Source organism: Mercenaria mercenaria, chromosome 8 (assembly GCF_021730395.1).
Source record: "Mercenaria mercenaria strain notata chromosome 8, MADL_Memer_1, whole genome shotgun sequence".
Taxonomy (NCBI): Eukaryota; Metazoa; Mollusca; class Bivalvia; order Venerida; family Veneridae; genus Mercenaria; species Mercenaria mercenaria.
The window spans coordinates 75,786,619-75,812,465 of NC_069368.1; the positions used below are offsets into that span (position 1 = coordinate 75,786,619).

A 25,847-nucleotide genomic window follows, 5' to 3' on the forward strand; every position below is an offset into this window, starting at 1 on the left:
TTCTAAAAGGTCAGTAATAATAAGTATTACTTACATACTGACAGAGACACTTCTTTTATTTACAATCAATGTGCTACAGTACATATACAAGAAAGCAATTTGATTTATAGAATAAACGAAATGGATCTTTACACCACTATTTAGCAATACATCAATCACGCAAGCCTGTATTCCACATGTTTTACAGTATGTTGTAAAAATTACCTCCCTTTAATATGATATCTTTGTGAAGTGAGTTAAAAATGATTTTCTGGAAAGGAATGAGACGAAAATTAATTATCTCATTGTAAATAGACATATATTGTAAAATTTAATCTAAAGTAACTTTATCTGAGAAATTTAAATACATCAAATTCTAAGTCACAGTCACTCACAAAAAACATGCAGTTTTACTAGCTGCATTTAGGACTTGATGTTTTTATTTTCATGTAACAGACAGATATTGAAGCATTTAAGTTGGAATTTTAATGTAGCTAAGTTATGTGTAATGTTAAAATGTATTTTATGGAAAGACGAATTAAAACAAGATACTAAATGCCCTCTATAGTTTTGGATTATGTAAGTGGCGGTAATATTTTGTTCGCTTTTAATTGTTGTGGCATATAACAGCAAAAGTTAAAATGCTTCTTATTATTTTTGTTGTTGTTGTTGGATTTAACGTCGCACCGACACATGATAGGTCATATGGCGACATTCCAGCTTTAATTCAATGGAACAATTACTAAAGAACACATTTTGAGTCATTTCTGTTTTCAAAATGGTACCTGATATAGCTTATTTTGAAACAAAGTGTAAAAAAATATATATTTTATTGTCAATTTTATAAGCTTGCTTTATAGTATATAATATTCTGTGATTTAAATGTTTCACTTAACCATACTGGTCACTTACATGTTGACACAAAGTTCATTTAAGGGGGAATGGTACTTTGTCAAAATTTAAGATTTGCTAATAGTCTTATATACCAAAATAAACTTAAATAAAGCAATTTCTTAGTGATCATTAACATGAAAAGGTATTTTCTATCCGAATTTTCGAAGGAGGTGCGAGAACAGACTTTCGGTTGTTTAAGAAAATTCAGCCAGAAAATTTATTCTGATCCATTTTGCAAAAAATTGGCCCGTGGAATTTTTGTCAAATTTTTGTATGTGAAAATTCATTATGTTGTTAATATTTATGCCAAAATAGAAAAAAAGTTCACCGAAGCGCTTTTGTAGTAAGACCGTTTGAACTTGACTACTGCAGCGTCGTTAAAAGACATGTAATCGTTATGTAACGTTACATGTGTTTATTTTAAATGGCTTGTCATAATTCTACCTGTAAACCTATAAACAAGCAGTTATGAGACATGAATTAAATATTTCAATCTAATCGTAAAATATTACACATTTCATAACATGCAGTATTCCAAAATATTTTCATTGAAAAGTGCGTATCTTTTAAATTACTAGAAGTTCTTGATGTGCATTTCAGTAGCCACTTCATGCACCTTTTTCAAACTCAGCTGCTCTCTAAAATAAGTCGCGATAAATACGGACAGTTCAGAAGGCTAAAAAAGTTAAGTTTTTGAAAAAAGGGAGTGTCGGGAGTGATAATAAAACGGAGACAAGCAAAATAGAAGAATCGTCGATTATGCATATTTTGGTAATGTATTTGACAATGGTTGCACAATATGCGGAAAATGACTTTACTGAAGCCCGCCCGCTTAGCTCAATAGGTAAGAGCGTTGGTCTACGGATCTCGGGATCGCTAGTTCGATCCTCGGACCAGTACTAAACTCCTAACCTCCGACACAAATTACCAAGTGTTCTCACATAAAGAGCCATATTCGGTAGCGGGGCTCGAACTTACAGTCCGCCATCAGTGAGATATCTCAGTGAATCAGACCACGTAGGCAGTCCTAAAAGTTGACAGTTTATATATATATACACTATTTTTCTTTTGCAAGCAGTACAACGGAATTTTAAAATTCGCATGTTACGTATGAATTTTAAGATTCCGCCGTGTACTGTTTGCAAAGATTACACGTCAAAACATTTACATAAATGGTTACCATTCTACCTGTTTTAACATATGTTATTTGAGCCGCGCCATGAAAAATCCAACATAGTGGCTTTGCGACTAGCTTTGATCCAGACCAGCTTGCGCAGTCTTGTCAGGATCTATGTTGTTCGCTTTTAAAGCCTATTGCAATTTAAGAAACTGTTAGCGAAACAGCATGGATCCTGACCAGACTGCAAAGCCGATGTATGTTGGTTTTCAAAAAGCGCGGCTCATTTCATTTAAATATTTCTGTTATTTGTTATTTGTTGCACAGGACGGGGAAAAAAGCCTGAATAGAAACGACTAAATTATGAATTTTAAACATGCCATCACGGACAGGTGCCCCTTCCGTTTACATGACGACATAACGATATAGAATGATGAATGTTCGTCCAGATGCCGTTTGTTTCGCGGCTTGGTTCACAATATTGTCTTTCCTAAAATTCAATAAAAATATATTAAAGTTTGCAATGTTGGTCCAAATGGAAACTAGCAGTATACACTAGAGAACGATCACTCAAAAAGATGCCAAATCCGTTACCGATCCTGGATTATGTACTGAGCTTTTATTTTACACGTACTTTAGAAAGAATAAGTTTGAATAGAATGGCTGTATAATAAGTCTTAATAAATTAAGAATGCTTATATTTTTAATAAAAAAACAGCCAATGAGCGGCAGTAAGCTTGTCTACCTGCCTGACATAACTGAAATACTGAAAGGGCCATAAAACAGGATTCAATCAATCAAAACAAACAATAATATGAATTCATTTGGAATTTCCATATATGCCGACAATCTCGCATGTTATGCGCCCTTTTCCGAGGTCACCGTACCGCGCTACTGATAATTTCCTGACAAGTCAACAAGATGCTGGTACAAATCTATACTTTAGGTTGTGTTTCTGTAATAAGAATGTATATAACAGCCGTACTTAATTAATCAGTATCTGTTTGTCTCCGTAGGCTATGTTTTTGCATGAAAACAAAAATGGGATAATCTCGTAAATATTAGTACTAAAGAAATATTATCAATAAATCTATTTATAAATATAAATTTGCCATCAAAATATTATGTTTGTTTCAAAGCAACTTATTACATAAAATAAATACACATACAAAAATAATATATATGCAAATTTAACACACCCGTGTGAGTGATAATTATCTATGACTGCTATATAAATACAATAATTTTCTAAAAGTAAGAGTGAAAAAGAGCAATATTTTTATTGAGGTTTTCTGTCAATTATTTATGTTAATTTCGTTTTGAAAATTATATTATTACTGACCCTTGAGTCATTGGATATGCTATGGTATTCACTGGAAGAGGTCAATAATGCCCTCTTCCGGTGAATATCACATCATATCCGATGGCTTAACAGTCAATAACTGTTTTATTATATGGGTTCAAGTTCATAAATAAGTAACAAATATTGTTGCAACATATGTAATGTTTGAAAGTAACAATAACTGTGTGAAAATTTATCAATTAAATATGGTCAACTTCACAGATGCCAAAAAATTGGAGCAATTCTGTAAAAGCTATGGAGCCCGATATTCCTGCTCAACTGCATAAAGATGCAAGCAATTCTGGACTGATGTACAAACATATTATAGAGGACGATGACTCTGCAGCAACAAAATAAACAAGGGAGAAAGTTAATTCTGACATTGTAAAATTTTCAGATCCAGCACATACAAAACGGGTCGAAGGAAATAAACTTGAAAAGATTAGTCGAGCCTGTCCATCATTAACCGAAAAAGTGAAATCATCATTCATTAAAAATTTCACATACGCTGTCAATCAAAACAAACAAAAAGGAGAAGCTGAATAAAGACGGGCGCTAGAAAGCATAGTTCCACATATGTATGGAGAGCGCCTTCTTTGCAGCCACTGGTGTAAAAATAAGGCTAATAATTTAAATATTCACGTGCTTACGTCATGTCTTAAGCGACGTTGTTTATTGCGTCACAATGCTCTAATTCAAACGGTTGCACAAGAAAAACGCTTCGGTGAACATTTTTCTATTTTGGCACAGCTATTAACAATATAATGAATTTTAACATATAAAAATTTGGCAAAAATTCCACGGGCCATCTTTTTGCAAAATGGATCAGAAGCGATTTTCTTCCTGAATTTTCTTAAACAACCAAAAGTCTGTTTTCGCACCTCCTTCGAAATTTCGGATAGAAAATACCTTTTCATGTTAATGATCACTAAGAAATTGCTTTATTCTGTCGTTTGATATATAATCTAATGCATTGACGCCAACAATACGTTTGTAGTATCGAGTTTTATACCATTTTAGTGCTACCATTAACGGACGTAAAAAGCGCGAAAACGGGTCGTGTTTGCGCCGTCATGGTAACGTCATACGCATGTTTATCGCTCTAAAAGATGATGATACAAATGTGAAATATCTTCAAGTTAAATTTGGTATATACGACTATTAGCAAATCTTAAATTTTGACAAAGTACCATTCCCCCTTAAAATCTTTTCTATGTAGACTTCACATTTGCAATTTTAGCAAATTTCCACAATAGCTGTTTAGTGTAGTATATGGAACAATCTTTATTATTTTGGGGCATCAATGCCAAGGTAAAGCAATTATTGGTATTAAAGTATTTTTTCAATGCTATAGGAGGAAGTGTAAAAAGTGGTGTATTATGGGATATGATGTCCTTGTAAAATTTTTTGACGATTCGTTAAAAGATTTAACGCTTCGTTAGCTAACGAAAATTTTAACGGCACTTTCAACAACTGAAAAAATAACAATTTGTTAGCTAACGTAAAAGTCAAAATTTGACGACCGTTAACTTAACGATTCGTTAAATTTATAAAATGTTTTGAACAACTGGGACAATATGTTTTCTAAACATAATTCTGACATTGATATTGTTTAGTAATACAAAACATATCACAAGTAATAGTAGACAGACGTTACATTTTTCTATTTGTTCAAACCTAAATTTCGAATTTACAAAAGCTTGGTTTAAATCAGATTAAAGTATCACTATACCTTTTACCACTTTTTGATCAAACATCATGCTGTGTCAGCGTCAATCATCGGCTATATTGTCAATTGTAAATCTTCGGGTTTGCTGAAACGAGAAAACCCTACACATTTAACCATGTAGAAATACCAGTTCATCTTTATAAAGAGGAAACGGATGTTGTTAGTTTTTCTTTTATCTTTTAGTGTAGATGGGAAATGACAATTTTACGTATGAATGTAACTCTTTTTATTATTGCAATCCTTTAAGTTTATAATCAAATTTGTCCTTCATTCCTAAATTCAATTTTAAATTTCATTTTTACCCATATAACATATGCGAATTTCATTACCAACACAGAACGTTATACTGAAAAGACAGGGTTATTTTAAGTAAGAAGCATATGAGCATCTTGAAAACGATAAACATTTAGACATGCATGCGCAGTATTAATCTACTTTACTGTATGAATTGTTATTTTGTCTTTCATCAACCTGTAATATCTTATTCAAACAGACCAGTTAAAGCTATATGTAGCTATAAGTATCAGGAACAACATATGTGTATGGAAAACAATTGAATAAAAAAAACGAATAATAAATAGGTTTTCAAACTTGCTACGAAAAGATATTAAATATTAATTGTTATTTGTAACGTCCATTGCTGTAATATCCGTCCACCAATATATGCTACAAAATGCACTATTTTCTTGTTTAAATGCAATATTTGATAGTTTGTTTCACTAGAGTGAGTACAACGTAAGTGATAAATAAAAATCAATACAGACAAATATATATTCATAATGCGATAATTTTAAACTGAAAAAAAGGGAAAATATCTGTATTTCAGGGCTTAACTATAATTGTTACATTTTATATGATGACAATTTAATGGAATGAACTAATGTTTGACAGAACATGCATCGATAAGTAATTGATATACGAGAACAATAATTTAGATTCATAGCATGTTGGATATAAGTGCTCCGTGTTAAAGCATTACTAATGAAACGATTGTAAACTGCATTGTAAAAATGATATAATTAAATTTTGATTATTGGTAATAACATATAAATTCCTTATGTTAAATCAATATTTACAAAATAATCATTTTGTCACAAATTGACATACGGGCCTTATTTTATATGTATTGTAAATGCAGGTATTGCATCATCTTTTTGTAAATTTTTGAGTTATTGAGGTAAATGTCAGATTTCACGCATGAAATACCTCTCATGTTTTTCTGTATTTCATAACTTAAATTTCCATGTAAATTTCATGAAATTCTGTTCAGTAATAAGAAAGTTGATATTTTATAAACTTCAGTAATTTATGTTTTTATCCCCAAAACCACTATAATGGGCCTCAAATTGTCAATTTAAATTCGCGCCAAAGTAGTTAGATTTCCCGGCTATATCGTGAATCCCGTGAAAATGACAATAGTCGGAGCTCACGGCTTAACCGTGAATCCCATGAAATTTAGTATTTGGCGGGACATTATCCTTTAAATAGACTGGACTAGATATGCCTTGCGCACACCACCTTACGACTTTATAGACGAAACTATGTCTGAATTATTTTCTTGCTAGAAATTTATGCTCGATCGAGGTAAGAAATTTATTTGTTAGATTTTTGTATAATTTTTGCATTACGATTTTTATTTGGTAAATTTTTGTTCATTCTACAGAATTCTGTAACATTTGCTTTTTGGCACATGATTTTGGCTAGTTTCGGTATGTCAGGATAATTTATTAAATTTTTCAGACTTTTGTAAATTATTTAGAAAGAGGAATCTAAAATGTTTCATTTATATAAGATGTAAAATTTGTACTGAAATTTGTAACATGATATTTATAAAGTACTTTGTTTCAAAAACTTATGTCAAACATTTCGTTATTATGGAACGCCATTACTGCATTGTATTGTTATGTATAAATTTATATGGCAAGTCTAGTACCATGTATATATTATTGTAATTTGTAATTGTGTGCCAGTCTATAGCACATCTAATTAATGTCCGTTGTAGTGTATGGCATTAGATATTATATGGATGCCAACTCTCATATAACGTTTGATTTACATTGAATTTTGTTAATTTGTAGTTGTAAATAATGGCTGCAGTTTATCATGTCCGTATCTATAATGTTTCATCATATACTTTTCATATCTTTTCATACTTTAACTTTAGTCTTTTAAGTAAGTAATCTTTGTAATAATGGAAGTAATAAGTGACGTATTTTAATCATGTGACGTTTGAACTTAGTAGCACATATGTTTTGTATAAGTAGCACGTATTATTTATGGGAGCCTACGGAGGTATGATGTACCCAAAGGAGCAGTTTTATGCCCTGATTTATTTGTTTTGCTATGGTGCTTACCATATGTTATATATTTTAGCTTCTTCCGCCAGACGATTTTTCCTGGTGATGTCATAACCCGGAAGTACAATGCCCGAGGTTCACTTGTCTTCACTCGCCTGGATGTGATATTCCCAGCGCAGAGCTTTCGTCCCATGGTTGTGCCGTAAACCGCAAAGACGATGATTTTTGTTATCCTCTGAAGTCAGCTCAGGGATGCAATCACCTACCACCATAGGGAGCCAACACGGAATCAACGTATTCACGGTTTAAAGGGACTGAATTTAGAAGCTATGTTTTGTTTGTGCTACTTAAAGTTCACAATTGAATTAAAGAACTGTGTCACTCAGATTAGAATGGAATTTAAGAACTTTTGTATCTAGAGATACTGAACTTTCTTTTTTTTTCTTTCTTATAATGTCATTGTGGAACTATGCTTTCTAGCGCCCGTCTTTATTCAGCTTCTCCTTTTTGTTTGTTTTGATTGACAGCGTATGTGAAATTTTTAATGAATGATGATTTCACTTTTTCGGTTAATGATGGACAGGCTCGACTAATCTTTTCAAGTTTATTTCCTTCGACCCGTTTTGTATGTGCTGGATCTGAAAATTTTACAATGTCAGAATTAACTTTCTCCCTTTAAACCGTGAATACGTTGATTCCGTGTTGGCTCCCTATGGTGGTAGGTGATTGCATCCCTCAGCTGACTTCAGAGGATAACAAAAATCATCGTCTTTGCGGTTTACGGCACAACCATGGGACGAAAGCTCTGCGCTGGGAATATCACATCCAGGCGAGTGAAGACAAGTGAACCTCGGGCATTGTACTTCCGGGTTATGACATCACCAGGAAAAATCGTCTGGCGGAAGAAGCTAAAATATATAACATATGGTAAGCACCATAGCAAAACAAATAAATCAGGGCATAAAACTGCTCCTTTGGGTACACCATACCTCCGTAGGCTCCCATAAATAATACGTGCTACTTATACAAAACATATGTGCTACTAAGTTCAAACGTCACATGATTAAAATACGTCACTTATTACTTCCATTATTACAAAGATTACTTACTTAAAAGACTAAAGTTAAAGTATGAAAAGATATGAAAAGTATATGATGAAACATTATAGATACGGACATGATAAACTGCAGCCATTATTTACAACTACAAATTAACAAAATTCAATGTAAATCAAACGTTATATGAGAGTTGGCATCCATATAATATCTAATGCCATACACTACAACGGACATTAATTAGATGTGCTATAGACTGGCACACAATTACAAATTACAATAATATATACATGGTACTAGACTTGCCATATAAATTTATACATAACAATACAATGCAGTAATGGCGTTCCATAATAACGAAATGTTTGACATAAGGTTTTGAAACAAAGTACTTTATAAATATCATGTTACAAATTTCAGTACAAATTTTACATCTTATATAAATGAAACATTTTAGATTCCTCTTTCTAAATAATTTACAAAAGTCTGAAAAATTTAATAAATTATCCTGACATACCGAAACTAGCCAAAATCATGTGCCAAAAAGTAAATGTTACAGAATTCTGTAGAATGAACAAAAATTTACCAAATAAAAATCGTAATGCAAAAATTATACAAAAATCTAACAAATAAATTTCTTACCTCGATCGAGCATAAATTTCTAGCAAGAAAATAATTCAGACATAGATTCGTCTATAAAGTCGTAAGGTGGTGTGCGCAAGGCATATCTAGTCCAGTCTATTTAAAGGATAATGTCCCGCCAAATACTAAATTTCATGGGATTCACGGTTAAGCCGTGAGCTCCGACTATTGTCATTTTCACGGGATTCACGATATAGCCGGGAAATCTAACTACTTTGGCGCGAATTTAAATTGACAATTTGAGGCCCATTATAGTGGTTTTGGGGATAAAAACATAAATTACTGAAGTTTATAAAATATCAACTTTCTTATTACTGAACAGAATTTCATGAAATTTACATGGAAATTTAAGTTATGAAATACAGAAAAACATGAGAGGTATTTCATGCGTGAAATCTGACATTTACCTCAATAACTCAAAAATTTACAAAAAGATGATGCAATACCTGCATTTACAATACATATAAAATAAGGCCCGTATGTCAATTTGTGACACATTTTTAAATTTGAGTATCATATTTCAAGGGTAAGGATCCTGCAAGGCCGATGATTGCCTGTACAAAAGAATTTGAGAATACTTATATTAACGAGTCTTGTATAAAAAACATACTTTGGGGATACTTGCATTTGCAAGATGTCGTAAAACTGGACCCTGGTTCTATATATTTCTGGATCCTTACATAATCCTGATAAATACACTTCCTTAATGAGCACTGTACATACAAAACAGTTGATTTTTCAAAATCAAAATGGACTTTGCCAGCTGTAAATATGTGCGTACGAGATATTGGGCTAAATCTGTTTAAAAACATATGTCGAAACAATTTTCGATTCGGGTTAATGCCAGTCTAGTAGACCCATTAATAACTGAGTGAAAAAAAGGAACATTTAAATAAATGTGTCATGACAATGCATCGGTGATATTTATATGCACATTAAATGTACCAGCTATTGCAGTTATTAATGATTAAAGAATCCAGAGTATTTTTCAAATTTAGTGACACCAAATAAAAAGGCCTATCGTGAAGGTTGTAGAAAAACTTTAATGAACAGATTTAAAACTATGCATTTAAAAAATTTGAAAGGATACAAATAAATGTATAAGTGTATATAAATAAGTTTATTTCTTAGTATTTTCTGGTACAACACAAACCAATTAGGGTGCTTGAAAGCACTTTTCCTCTGACAAATGAAAACTTAGATATCTATGGAATATTTTACTTTTGCTTTTGCGCAATTATTCCAGTGTTTTACATGTTCCCATCATAACTATCTACATGTTGTGAAAATAAATATATATTACTGTGCAACATGTAACATAACCAGTGTTCCTAGATTCTGTATCAGTAAAAGCCTGTTCTTCTCAAATAACTTTCAACTTCCACTCGTGAATCTGAGGTGGAGGACGAATGATTTGGGAAACAACGTCTTTTATCAAATCAGTACAGTGAAAATACGCCCAACACCGCTAAACGGAGATCAGTGCTTTTCCTATTGAGCTAAGCGGGTGGGCTTTGTATTGCTTTAAAGTAGAATACCGAATTTAAAGTAAATACTGAACTTCATCATTTAATTTGATGATTGTTTTGTTGTCCGTAAGAGAGACGGACTTTGAAATGTTTATCAAATTAAAGTTGACAATTGTGCTTTGAGTGGCAAACGTAATTTAAATCTTTAGAAACCCTCTACGAAAATAACATCTTTAAATTGTTCATCCTTACCCATCTATATGGGTACTAGAAAATGTAAAGACGTCCGTTGCTTCTAGGAAAATTTCAATGGCACTTCTGCACGATTAAACAAACTAACATGTATAAAATGATAGGTACACACAAAGACGATCAATGACAATCTAACATGAAAGTAGCCGAAAATATGAATTAAGTCTTCTAGAGACAAATTAAAACCACCTTGTTCAGCTTGATACTTTTTCAAAATGATGGGTTAGAAGTCTTCCGTTACAAGTATTTGAACTTAAGTCCACTGATCAATGATTTCAACACATGATCATAATAAATTTCATTTTTTTGGTAACGAAGCGGGCAGTTCAGCTTCATCTTTTTACAAACAAACAAAATTGTTTTAATATTAAAAAGTGTTACGATTTTGTTTTGCTTTATGAACCAGTATTTGATATACGAAGAGAAACAAACGGTTCTACTTCATGTATTCAAGAAATAAGCAAGTGATACGTAATTTGCTTGCGTTTATATGTGAATTAATTGCAGTCTCAGTATAGTCTCTAATATAACATTTTGATTGGCTTAATTATATCTTTTGTGCTGCGGTTAAAACCATGATGATTGTTATTATACATTTTAGAGATAATAGGTTTGGCGGCCCTTTGCCGAACCTAGAATATAGTCGTCTGGTAACGAAATGCACGCTGCCAACCATGATAAAACAAACCCATTTAGCCAAACACATTTCGTGTTTAACATCTGCACACGTATACTAATGAATCAATTAAACGGCTCACTATTTTTTTGACTTACAAAAAATTGTATATAAGAAGATTACTTGTACATCTGAATTGTATGCCTTACAATTTCTTGCATACCAGACGGTAGCCTCTGATGTTGTCAACAGTGCTGTCTTACTCTGTCTTACTCACCGGATGTAAGCTGACTATAATGCTGTAACGTACAACATCCTATTATATAGGTTTATATTTTGAAACAATCTCTTTTTGGCAGCAATGGTCCATGTTGATGCTATTTCTTTAAAAGAAAAGTGTAACAAGTGGACAAAAGCATATTGTCAGAATATATTATTTTTATTATTTTTCTTAGTTATTTCCCTTTCTTGACTTGACAATATTACAACTACATGTACATAGATATGTAGCTTGATTACCAAATTACTACAGCACTACAGTTTCCATATTCAAATGAAACTTGGTATATAAGCATAATGTCAGGATGTTCATATTAGACAATTATTTTTTTTATTTATGCCCCTGATCTCTTAAAATTAAATCAGTTTATTGTGTTCTTCTACTACAATTTTCATCTAATTTAAATGTCACTTGGAATACATCATCATTATGAAATTATTTGCTTTTTGACTGGATCATACTATTAGTTATGCACTTTTTGGACTTAACATCATTACAACTAGATCAGTTCATTTTCTACATTGTGTACTAAATTCCTCCTACAGTTTGCATTTGATTCAAATGAAACTTGGTAAACTTTATTGAATAAAGCCTTTTTTGAACTTTTAAATTCATAACATCAAACATTCTCAATGGGCATGAATCATACATTATGACATTATTCCTGCTTTTACTAAATTTGGTATAATTGTAAAATTAAACTCGTTTTTGTATGATATTATTCAATAATGTTGAAAATTTGTCTTATTTCAGTGTGCTGCCATCAAATATGAATGAACCATGACATTTAAACACTTCTGTTAAGATATGTATGAGCTCGAACGATGACATGACAAAAATCCTTGGGAAATATATGCAAGTAAAGAGTGAGACACCAAATTTGTAAAAGAAATATGAAGCGAATGAATAGCAAGTTCCGTATGCTGCAAACATTTGGAAGAACTTGTAGGATGTACTGCATGCAAGGGACATTTATGAATTTATATTTCTTGGTCATTGTTTTTATTATGTCCCCTTTTGTGAAAACTGAAACTCTATTGCTTTAATCCTTTGTACATTTCTTTACTATCAGAAACATAACACTTTTTATTGCATATTGTTAAATGTCAATCAATTGCAGACAAGGGTAGGCACCTGGTTCATACTATTTTGGCATATCTTAATGTATGTCTGGTTTAATTTTGTCTACAAGATGTTTGTTAAGCTTATGACAGCATGTCTTTTTGATAGTTTTAGATGCTGGCAAAGCAAAATGCGTTTAGAAAAGAACATGTCAGAATGTAAATGTTATGTCTTTTACTGAGATTAGAAACAATGAAAAATGTATTTATTTCGGACCATTTTTGTCCGTTTGGATTGATAAGTTTTCATTGAAAACAGCTGTAACAGAAGGATGAATAAAAGATTATTTCGTTTGTAACATTTAGTGTAAACTTCAGTAATTTCAAGTAATCATTTGTTATTAATCACAATATTTTGCAGTTACACATTTATATACGCTATCTTGTGATTTTGCTTTTATTTCTGCTGGTGTGTGTCTAAAAACAAGACATGTTTTGTTTTTCTAATAGCTTTTACTCGCAAATAATTGAAAAGTCGCCACCTGTTAATCAAACGTATCTATGATCCAATCAGATACTGATTTTTAACAAACACGTGTGTACCACTTATGGCCGCCATTTTCATTCGACAAGCTGATTGTCGAGGTTAGTCGATAGGTACGCATCTGTCCTTAAAATCTAATTTGAACTCAATATTTTATTGCTAAACAGTTGAAGTGAAGTTAGAGTTGTGCAAGTTTTATCCCCTTAACCAAAAGGAAGCCTCGAGAAACATGCAAATTTTGGCCTTTTTTACAATATTAAGCCCCTGTATCGGCTGGAGATGAATACATTCGAGACTTAAAATTTACATCAAATTTAAAAGTTATTAAAAATGTAGCGCCGTATTCAGTGTATTTATATCATATAATAAATGTCAACTTTGTACTCAAAGTAACCGCTATTTGGCGAAGACAAAAATGAATTAGTGCGAGCATTTATAAAGTAAATGTAATAAATATACATAGCTGAAACATATAATCATTGAATTTCAAACCAATCAAGGTACTGTTTTCATGAATGAACAAGAAGTTTTAAGTTAGTGGCGTTATATGGCAAAATGAACTGATTGGACAGGCAACATTGTTTACGTTAGACATTTAGTGTCTTCTTTTCCCTTAAAGAACTGCGCTATATATACAAGATAAAAAAGAAGCCTTAAGCTTGTAGGCATTAAAAAACTTTCATTGATAAAGTAAATACTACTCAGATTTTCAAATATAGATGTTTGAAAGTATGCAAAATTAAAAAAAAAAATTGTCTTAATAATACAATCGTTCAGAATCGCCTAACTGGACACAGGACCCGTCTGAATCACAAAAGTTTTAGTCAAATTCCCGCAGTCTCTATAACCTTAATAGTGTTATGTCCGTCACGAAAACTTTCCATATAATTAATGTACGACTAACTGACAAACTTATTAGTCACAGTGAAAGAAATATTAGTCAACATCTTATGGGAAATCATTTCAGAATTATCGTATCAGTCATTTTGCTTGTCAAAGGTTTCGCATTTCCACACCACGTGATCTAAAAGGCGGTGCGATCGGACGTTTGTGGACTGGTCAATTTATAATATCATATTTATAATCTTGGAAACATATAACTGACGGAACATACTGTTTTTAACTCTATGATTATACCCCCACCAAACATGTCTGGAGGGGGGTATATAGGAGTCAGTTCGCGTCCCGTCGCGTCCCGTCCCGTCCCGTCCCGTCCAGTCGCGTCCCGTCGCGTCCCGAAATCTATTATCTCAGTTATTACTAAATGGATTTGATTCAAACTTAAAATAGATGTTCCACCTTATCATCCACATCATGTGACACAAGGTGCATAACTCTAACACCAAGTTTTCATGAATTATGTCCCCTTTTACTTAGAATTTAATGTTAATTTTGTTGTATTTTCACTATATCTCAGTTATTACTGAATGGATTTGATTCAAACTTTAAATAGTTGTTCCACCTCACCACCCACATCATGTGATATAAGGTGCTTAACTCTGACATCATTTTTTTATGAATTATGTCCTCTTTTTACTTTAAATTTAAGGTTGATTTTGATGTATTTTCACTATATCTCAGTAATTACCAAATGGATTTGATTCAAACTTAAAATAGATGTTCCACCTCATCACCCATATCATCTGACTCAAGTTGCATAACTCTGACACCAAATTTTCATGAATTATGCCCCTTTCTACTTAGAATTTAAGGTTAATTTTGATGTATATTGACTGTATCTCAGTTACTACTAAATGGATTTGATTTAAACTTAAAATAGATGTTCCACCGCATCACCCACATCATGTGACACAAAATGCATAACTTTGACACCAATTTTTCTTGAATTATGTCCCCTTTTACTTAGAATTTAAGGTTAATTTTGATGTATTTTCACTATATCTCATTCTGATTGACTTAGAAGGAAAGTAACCTTTTTTTTAACTTCTGTACTGAGTTTCTTCCCCTTAAATTCCAGGAATTAGTCTATTTTTAGAAATCCTATTGTAAGATTTTCAATATTTTGGTACCTTTTTTATTACCAGTCCTATGTGAATAGTAAATACATTTTTTTGTGGTATTATGGGTCGACAAGACTTTTTGTGTTCACTTTTAGTGTATCTCTAATATTAGAGATTTTTATATTTACCTCATCCCTCATCCAGGGCACATAATTATACTAGTATTACTTATATGTGGAAGCCCAGGATGAAGTACTCAAAAGACGAGTAAACTTCTTTTTAAGTATTAAGCTTTTTTGACATTTTTGTATTATTCTAAGTATTTTTAAGATTACTTATGGTTGCCATTCTTCTGTGATAAGACCGTATGGTGGGGATATGAGTCACTCCTGTGACAGTTCTACTTTGTTATGCTGTTTTATGTACCAAATATTTAGTTATTCAGGAAGCTATATTGACAGCTAAAGTTATTGCAGTTTATATTAAAAAATGTATTGTATCGAACATCTTGTAAAATGTTTCTTTGTTTGTAGAAGTAAGAAGTTGTAGTACTATACTATACTGTTTGAATAAAAAGAAAACAACAACAAACATATGCAATGTATTAGACTTTCTGCTAACTTCAGCCTCATTAGATATTTTTGATATAGATTACATTGATATAGTCATACAATTTTAAAATGTATAGTAACCATTTTCATTTTTATTTTTCAATTTATCTATATATACACACCTTTGTTAATTTTTGTAAAGTTTCAGGAAAATATAGAATGCAGGTGTGTTACTCTTCTACGAATGCTTTGGATTCTTAGTGCTTTCAGTTATTTATCTGTATATTTTACGAGATAAGGGTCAGATTTTTGTATTTATCGGCAGAAATTCAAATGTGAATTATTTTATTTTAATATAGTGTTTTGTAGGTCAAATAATTATTTGGATTGCAAATAACATGAAATAATAGCAAAATAAGATTTTGTAATATAAACTTTCAATATTCATATATTATTATATATAATCATATTTTCATATGTAGGACCGAATAATAAGAGTTTTTTCCCCAGTTGAGTTATCGTCCTTGATATTTGGGTTTTTTATACGGCCAAGAAGTAAGCCTTATGAATCAGCAAAAAAGATAATGTTCCCATGCATAACAATTTAGGCCGTTTATGGATCGGATAACTTGATGGACGTTTGACAGGCAAACCATATTTGCTACACAACAATTAAAGTAGCGGGAAAAAGACAATCATAATAAATGTATACACTATATTTTGTTATAGGACTTCTTTATATCAACCCATAGATGCGTTTTCAGCAAACTAGATGGATAGCATCAATATAAGGTTTTATCTTCAAATTATCGAAAATAGTGTGTTTTGCCTATTTATGGACTACTAAAGCTGAAAATAGAAAAAACACATTTTAATGACTTCTTTTCATGAACCGCTTGACGGATCTTTATCCTGCTTGGTCTATAGCAATGTTGTAAGGATATCTTTAAATGCAATTGCTTTTTCATTATCAGCTTATCTGAGGACAGGAACGAATTGTCGTTTTTTAGTAAAAACGGAAATATATCTCACGTTTTCTTACCTTTTAGCAGCATTTGAATATTTCTCAAGTGTTCACTTTGGTTAGTGGTACATATATCATTCATGATATAATATAGGAATTAAAAAGAAATGTTTTTGCATGGTTTTTTGAATAGTAATCTTTTTTAAATGTTTATTAATCTTCTAGCTAGACATTCATTTTTTTTATTTAATTTGATATTTGATATTGCATATATATTTGTTTGATACTTCGGCGGAAAGATCGTCTTATTTTAGAATTATACCATGGTCTATCTTTAGATCTTATAACGGAAAATTATGCATGTACTTTATATCTTTGAACAGTATGTATATGTATTTTGCCCATACCAAACAGTAGAATGCCAAACATAGAAATTATATGTATATATCATTGCCTAAAACTAAAAGCTTAATTGAAATTAACTGCATTAAAATTGAACACTGACACTTAAGGAGGTAGGTTACCTTCATATTTGTATGTGCGCATGTCCAACCGGAAGCTAACGTGACGATTTACGACGGCGTTTACGACAAACTAAATGTGTCTGTATATTCATTCTTTTGAAAATTAATCATGAACCTGTCTTCGGTCTGATGCTTTATGGTTTAATAATGCAAAAATAATGAATAAATTGCCGCAGAAACGCTTCAAAACAGTGTTGCCTTAAAATGACGTCATTGACGTCATGACGTTACGTGTCAGTTACCGCGCAAAATTAATAGCTTTTATCTTGAAAGTACGTAATTCTGTGCATTTTCTTTACTTTAACTATTTTCAAATAACCATTATTTGCTGAAATATTTTTTATGAGTCTTTTGCTCTGAATAATAATCAATATTTTGCTTCTTTTATGTAGATATATTGACATGTTATGCGGAATGTAAGAAAATGCTTGATGATAAGCAATGTTATTTGGAATATAGTTGGGTGAAAGGTTACTTGTTACGGCCATTTTCAAATAAAAAATCTAGCAGTTTGATTTCTAATACTTATTTTTTAGGTTCCGTTGATAATTTGTTACTTATGTACTAAAATAAGATCTAAATTTGTTGCAATTTCAGTAGAAAATTGTGGTTTCTTGAATTTAATTGATGTTACCATGGAAACAAAGCCGGTGACCTATGTATCTAAATGTAGAATTTAAAAGCGTTGACACTGGTCTATTTAAGAAACACAGATTCGGCTTTTTATTTTCATTTCAACAATATCCATGAGAATAAATGCAGCATGCTGAACGATTTTTCCATGAAAAATTACAGACGAGGGGTACTGCTGTAAGTATTCTAAGCTGTGAAATTTTTTTGAATAAATGCAAATAACACGAAAATATAACTTACGTTAGAAATAATATGTTTTAAAGCTATATCAACTAGAAAGACAATCTTATTCAATACCTTTTATAAAAAATTAGGACAAAAAGCAAGATATAAGCTATTTTAAACATCTCTGTTGCCATGGTTACTTTAAACTTTAAGAAAAATAGGGTACCATGTAAAGTGCTTAGTATTTTGCTAATAATATTACCCAAATATTCCATGTTGGTCATTAACAGAATAGCACTGAGGCCGTCGAAAACCCCTATTTTTATACATAGTTGTTTAAAAATGGGAGAAAATGCGTTACCATGGAAACACGAGCCTCGCGACATAAACATTTTAAGCTTATATTAGAAAGCTAACGTGCATATTAGTAAAATTATCAAGTATGCAGACTTCTACGATATCGATGAAACTAAAATACACTAAAAAGTGTTAAGTATCCGTATTTACCTTCTTCTTTCAAAATGAAATACCTTTGGAGGGTCATGTTCTTCAAACCTGGATAAAAATTTAACTTGAAGGGACAGAGACAAACGAAATTGAGATTGTAGCAGTTAAAACTTCATATTACACGAAATACAAAAGAATGCTGCGGTTCAACTAATTTGAATTTACCCTTGTAACAAGGTAACCTACCTCCTTAAATCGGCAAACATAATACATGTAAAAAACTTGAGAAATCGTCTTAAAGAATAACAACATTTAATTTGGCAATCATTACACACTTGAAAGCATAGTCAGAAACGTAATGACATCCGTACTTTTCAGCAAATCTTCAATTGGTATTTCTACATGGGTAATTATCCTACAATTTATAAAATTATACGTACCTTCTAAAAAGTGATGGGTTACTACAGACCACCAAAGCAGACGATTAATTAAAATGAATTGGTCTTCGATATATTTAAACCTAAACACTCTATCATGTCGTTTTGTTTAGTTTGTAACTTATTAAAAGGGTATGATAGATATATTTTTCAAAGTGGTGCTGTGACCAAACGGAACCCTTAAATATATATGATAAATATTAAGATAAAGAAAGCATATATATTTCAAGCTGGTAAGTCCGGAAACTCAATCACATCTCTTCTTTACATTGTGCTCACTACTCTGACTCTGATAATGTTTAATATGTTTTTTCTTCGTTAGACACATTAGACTTTGAAATGATAATATTGCCAGTGGTCTTTGTTTGAAGAAATTTTATTTGACACTTCTTCAGTGCGTTTAATTGTATGTACTTGACTTATGTTCTACTTACTTTGCATGCATAAATAAACGAATATTTTTTTTTACACCACACATTTGTGCATCTGCGGTGAATTGAAACATTCATACCAAATAAATATTGAATTAGAATTGAAAATTTAAAGGTAGTGTCTAACATAATTTAAAGCTTGAGAAATCGGAAAATAAATTGGTCATATTTCACCAACTTAAAAGGATAAAAGAAAATGTATTGACATCCGTTCCTTTTAGCACAATTTCAATTGTTTTTTCTACATGGTTAAGTAAACTAAAATCCAAAACGTAATAATTTTACCACAATCACAAAGGCGATTAATGACATTTGGCCACCAAATTAGACGATTAATTCAATTGCATAAGTCTCAGACAATTTATAATTAAATTGGTTATTTGTGTTCTATTTGATACTTTTACTTAAAAGGTATTTTAGAGGCCTAACATTACATCAATGTTAATAGTTTCTTACTAATGCAACTATTATCATATCAATTTTGAGGTAATTACAAACATTTATAAGTCTTTAAAGAATACATTTCTTATTTTCTGTAATGGCTTGTATAGATATATATCTTAAAGAATATAGGAAAAGTGAAAAACATCGTAAAATGCTCTAAGAAACGTATTTGAATATTCTTCACTAGGAAAGCTTTAAAAAATAATATCTTATTTTGGAATTATACCATGGTCTACCTTTAGGTTTTACGACTGAAAATTATACATGTACTTTATATCTTTGAACAGTATGTATATGTATTTTGCTCAACCAAACAGTAGAATGCCAAACATAGAAGTTGCATGTATATATCATTGCCAAAAATTAAAAGCTGAATTTAAATTTGCTGCATTAGAATTAAATATTGACACTTTAATCGACAAACATAATACATGTATGAGAAATCGACCTCAGTTACACTTAATTTGGCAATCATTACACACTTGAAAGGATGATAGGAAACGTAATTAAATCCGTTACTTTCAGCATAACTTCAATTGGTATTTCTACATGGGTAAGTAACCTATAATTTATGAAATTATACGTACCCTGAAAAAAGTGATGGGTTACTACCAAAGCAGACGATAAATTAAACAGAACTGGTATTCGACAGATTAAATATTAAGCACGTTATCATATCATTTTGTCTAGTTTTAAAATTATACAAAAGGCTATGCTAGAGACCTTTAGTTACAACTATTTGATCGGGTTGTGCGCATGCATTTTCTTAAAACAAATCGTGATTTACTTACAACAATAGTTCTAATATTGTCTCGTAGTTACTTACATATAAGTAAACTTAAAGCATACTAAATAATACCAGGAAAAATAATTTTGGAATCCCTGCTTCGAATTTAGAAGAAAACATTTATTTTATAGCATGTTTACTATAAGAATGTATATTTAATCTTGTCTGATCGAATACTTTTTAAAGGGTTAGTAGGCATATCACTAGGTTGTGTTTTGGATTTAAATACAATGTTTTCCATATATTTTTTACATGGTTTGAAGAACTAAACTTTAAAAAGATAATACCTTCCACTCAAATGCCATGGTATACTATGGGCCTACAATTTAAATTAAGGTAGTCTAGGACAGACTAATAATAAAACAGCGTGTAATTTGATGTTCAACACAATTTATCAATGAAATTAAGAAGACATATCACGATTGCTTTTCTCATAAAATGGTTTTATGATTTAAATCTGCCATTCAACAATTAGGATGAGAGCACTTATTAACAAAATGTTAATGAAAACGATACATTATAGTTTACAAACACCTGAACATGTTTCTTTAAGCATACAGTGACTATTTTCTGTTCCACTAGTCTTTCGAAAGAGCTCGGTTTGAGCTATAATGACCGCTTATCTTTCGTCTGTCTGCTTATATTGTATCTGTAGCATCATTATAAGGTACTCTCCTATTTTGTTCAAAACCTAGAGTTAAATATTAAAGTACCATTAAACAATTTCGTCCCATTAGCCACTAGGTGGGTTTCAACCTGGATGGGCATCAATATGAGGTCATTCCTCCAAATATACCTTTAAATGATTTATTTTTAATGACCGCTTTATGGATCTTTTTCAGACCTGGGGCCGTATTAATAAAGCATCTTAAGTATAAGTTTTGACTTAAGTTGAAGATTTTACTTAAGTTTGTGGTGATTTCATCTTAAGTCTAAGTAAAAAACTTAAGTCCTATTCATAAAACAGCTTAAACTTAAGATACGTAAGAAATGACTTAAGTCAGAAAACAAAATGGCATCGTGAGTACGATTAAAGTGTTGTTTTTTTCAGATAAAAGCACTGTAAACATAATTGTGCATGTTGCATCTGTCTGAAATTAATGTTGATTTTTTAATGTTTTCGTCCACAATAAAAGCCAAGACTTACTTATTAAGTTGTTTTATGAATAACAAATATACTTAAAGAAAATAAATTTCTTACCTAAGTAATACTTAAGTAAATAATCAATTTCTTATACTTATATTCTTCAGATGCTTTATGAATACGGCCCCTGGTCTATAGCATCATTGTAAGGTGCACTCCCAATTTAGTTGAAAATGGTGCTAAACGAAAATTAAAGTAATTTTTAAGGCGATTCTTTACCTGGGAAAATAAAATAATTGTCGTCTTTTAATAAAAATGGTAAACGTTCGGATATTTTATTAACTTTAAGTAGCATTTGAACAATTTTCAAGTATTACAGAATATATTGACATTTTAGCAAAATTTCCCGACCGTCTTTACTTCAATTGTAAAATTTTTGTCTGCATTTGATTTTTTTCTCTTTTTGGTAATTATTTAAAACTAAAATGAGAAAGAACGAACGTACATGTTTAACACTACCGTCACACGGTTACTTGTTTTTCAAGAATGAAAAATGCAACTTTACCACAATTGCACTTGTTTTTGCGATCAGTGTTTCCAACATTTTTCACAATTACCTTGTAGAAGTTATTAAGATAAAGAAAACATATATTTCAAGCTGGTAAGTCCGGAAACTCAATAGCATCTCTTCTTTACATTGTACTTGTTATTCTGACTCTGATAATGTTTTCTTCTTTGTTAGACACTTTAGACTTTGAAAAGATAATATTGCAAGTGGTCTTTGTTTGAAGAAATTTTATTTGACACTTCTTCAGTGCGTTTCATTGCATATACTTGACTTATGTTCTGCTTATTTTGCATGCGTAAGTAAACGAATATTTCTTTCCATCACACATTTGTGTGTCAGCGGTGAATTGAAATATTAATGCCAAATAAATATTGAATTAGAATTGAAAATTGAAACGTAGAGTGTCTAACATAATTTAAAGCTTGAAAAATCGGACAATACATTGGTCATCTTTCACCAACTTAAAAGGATAAAAGAAAATAAAATGACATCCGTTCCTTTTAGCACAATTTCAATTGGTTTTTCTACACGGGTAAGTAAACTAAAATCCAAAACGTAATATTTTTACTACAGTCTCACAAAGGCGATTAATGACATTTGGCCACCAAAGACGACGATTAATTGGATTGCATAAGTCTCAGACAATTTATAACTAAATCGTTCTCAGTTATTTGTGTTCTATTAATACTTTTACTTAAAACGTATGTTAATAGTTTCTTACATACGCAAGTAATGTCATATCAGTTTTGAGGTAATTAGAAACATTTAACATAAAATATTATCTTAAAGTAGAAAGATGTGAATTTATTGCATTTTAGCGACTGCAGAAAAAGATGTGTACAATAATTTTCAGCAAATCACAAATACCTTTGTAAACCGGGAGGAACGTGTTATTTCTATGAATTAAATATATATTTTAATCAATTTGTACAATAGAATTTGAAAAATCATACAAATAAACGCTTTTGTTGGTTAGCAGTGACTTTGTTAACAACTTGTCATTATATTACTTTTTGTGCCCTCCCATGAGTGGTGGGGGCATATAGATTTGGTCTTGTCCGTGCGTCCGTCCGTCTGTGCTTGCGTGCGTGTGTGCGTCCGTCCGTCCGAAGATCGTGACGCGCCTAGCTCGAAAAGTATTTGAAATAAATTGATGAAACCTTGCATGAGTTTTTTTCATGATATGAACTGCCACAACTCCTACTTTTCGTCTGGCTCCGCCTCTATTTTCAGAGTTATGGCCCCTGCAATATTCAAAAATGCACATTTTCACCTTGTGACACGCCTAGCTCAAACCGTATTTGATAGATTCGTGAAACCTTGCAAGAGTCTTAATCATGATATGAACTTGCGCACCTCCTATTTTTCCTTGGGTCCGCCCCCTATTTTTAGAGTTATGGCCCCTGAAATAGTCAGAATACACATTTTCTCCTTGTGACGCGCCTAGCACAAAAAGTGTTTCATATAAATTAATTAAACCTTGCATGAGTCTTAATCATGATATGAACTTGCGCACCTCAGTTTTTGTCTGGGTCCGCACCCTATAGTGACAGTTATGGCCCCTGAAATGTCAAAAATGTACATTTTCACCTTGTGACACGCCTAGCTCAAAAAGTATTTGAGATAGATTCATGAAACCTTGCGTGAGTTTTAATCATACTATAAACTTGCAAACCTCTTATTTTTCATTTGGGTCCATCTCCTATTGTCAGAGTTATGGCTCCTGAAATAGTCAAAAATGCACATGTTCACCTTGTGACGCTTCTAGCTCAAAAGATATTTAATATAAATGGTTGAAAACTTGCTTAAGTCTTTATCATGATATGAACTTGCGCACCCCCTATTTTTTGACTTTTGGCTAGCGCCGCCCGCTCTTTTTAAAGTTATGGCCCCAGAAATTGTATAATAATGCACATTTTCACCGAATTATATGCCTAGATAAAAGGTATTTTATGTAAATTGATGAGATTTTGCTTGAGTCTTTATCATTTAATTTATGTGACCTTGCACACTTGGCATTCTTCTCGAGAGTCTTAGCGCTTATAGCAGAGTTATGGCCCTTGAAATTGCCAAAATAGTTGATTTGTGACTGTGATGGTCATAGCTCAAAAAGTATATGGCCTAGAATAATGAATCCTTTTCATAAAACGTTTGTTGAAGCTATACGCCATTAAAACTGCAGACATTTGAATTATTGCCCCTTATTTGTGACAAATGTACCAGTGGGGGCCACACCCTGTGTCCTACAGACACATTCTACTTGAATATCGTACACTTGTATTAGAAATCAGTTTCATTAAAATCCATGTACGTGCTTTCGAACGTTTTAAGTTCTACATAAATTATACCACAAATGATATAATCAGGTAAAACTCTTTACTTATCTGGAAAAGGATGAGGTGGACAAATACCCAACGCATTTAGTTGCTTGTCATTGATAATTTCAACGGGTTTATCTACGTTTGCTGAATAAAGTAAACTATTTCATATTTAAATTGTGATAGCTTACTTTGCATATAATTGGCCAAAATCCTACACCTATCATGATAAAATCTGTTTACTGTTAAATACAATTTAACGGAATATTCGCTTGATTGTTTCACTTTTCGATGACTGCAAATAAGTAATCAAATCAAGTTAAGTTTTTCCATAACTTCAGTTCAAGATATGTTTTATGTTTTAGAATTGTTATAAGTGACAAGAACAGCAGTTTTATGCTAGGATTGTTATTATTACATAAAACCACATAATGAATTATCACGGGTGGTAAACGCGCAATGCAATTCCCATTGGGAATACGCTACAAAAGGGTTGCGCGACGTCCGGTGCTGGTGTTGCGCTTAAAAAAAGAAGAAATTGAGTATGTGAAGTTATGATGTCCTTGGTATGAGACAATAATACATTTTCTCGAAGAAAGGAAAATGCTATTTGACACAAAGTTGGTGATACATCATTTATGTAAAATATCTGGTTTGTAATTTATGATTCTGCTCTTTAATCACAAAAACTCTGGCGACACGAAGCGTGAGAAAAGTATGAAATCAATAAAAATGGTAGTTTCTGACCTCATATGACTAATCTGAGGACATCTGATGCTTTTTATTATAACAAAACTGTTATGAAGTAACGGATATCAAAATCATTTGCTTCAAATCCTGCTTACGGGGACATAATTGACAAAACTTCATCGGGAATGGGGCTGCGCACTGGGAATAGAGTTGCTCGTATACATCATCATGTACATAATGTATACTCGCAACACCTTAGTATGAGACAATAATACATTTTCTCGAAGAAAGGAAAATGCTATTTGACACAAAGTTGGCGATACATCATGTATGTAAAATATCCGGTTTGTAATTTATGATTCTGCTCTTTTTTTCACAAAAGCTCTGGCGACACGAAGCGTGAGAAAAGTATGAAATCAATAAAAATGGTAGTTTCTGACATCATATGACTAATCTGAGGACATCTGATGCTTTTTATTATAACAAAACTGTTATGAAATAACGAATATCAAAATCATTTGCTTCAAATCCTGCTTACGGGGACATAATTGACAAAACTTCATCGG

At 31.7% G+C, this 25,847-nt stretch overlaps 1 protein-coding gene across 2 annotated transcripts in view; it reads right to left on the bottom strand.

Moving 5' to 3' along the window:
• LOC123566038 (uncharacterized) overlaps positions 1-25,847 on the bottom strand; it is a 51,642-nt gene that overhangs the window by 10,955 nt on the left and 14,840 nt on the right. For both annotated transcript variants that reach the window (XM_045359859.2, XM_053550214.1), the window contains exon 2: positions 5,065-5,146. The gene's annotated coding sequence lies outside the window, so the exon portion shown is untranslated. The remainder of the gene's footprint in view (positions 1-5,064; positions 5,147-25,847) is intronic.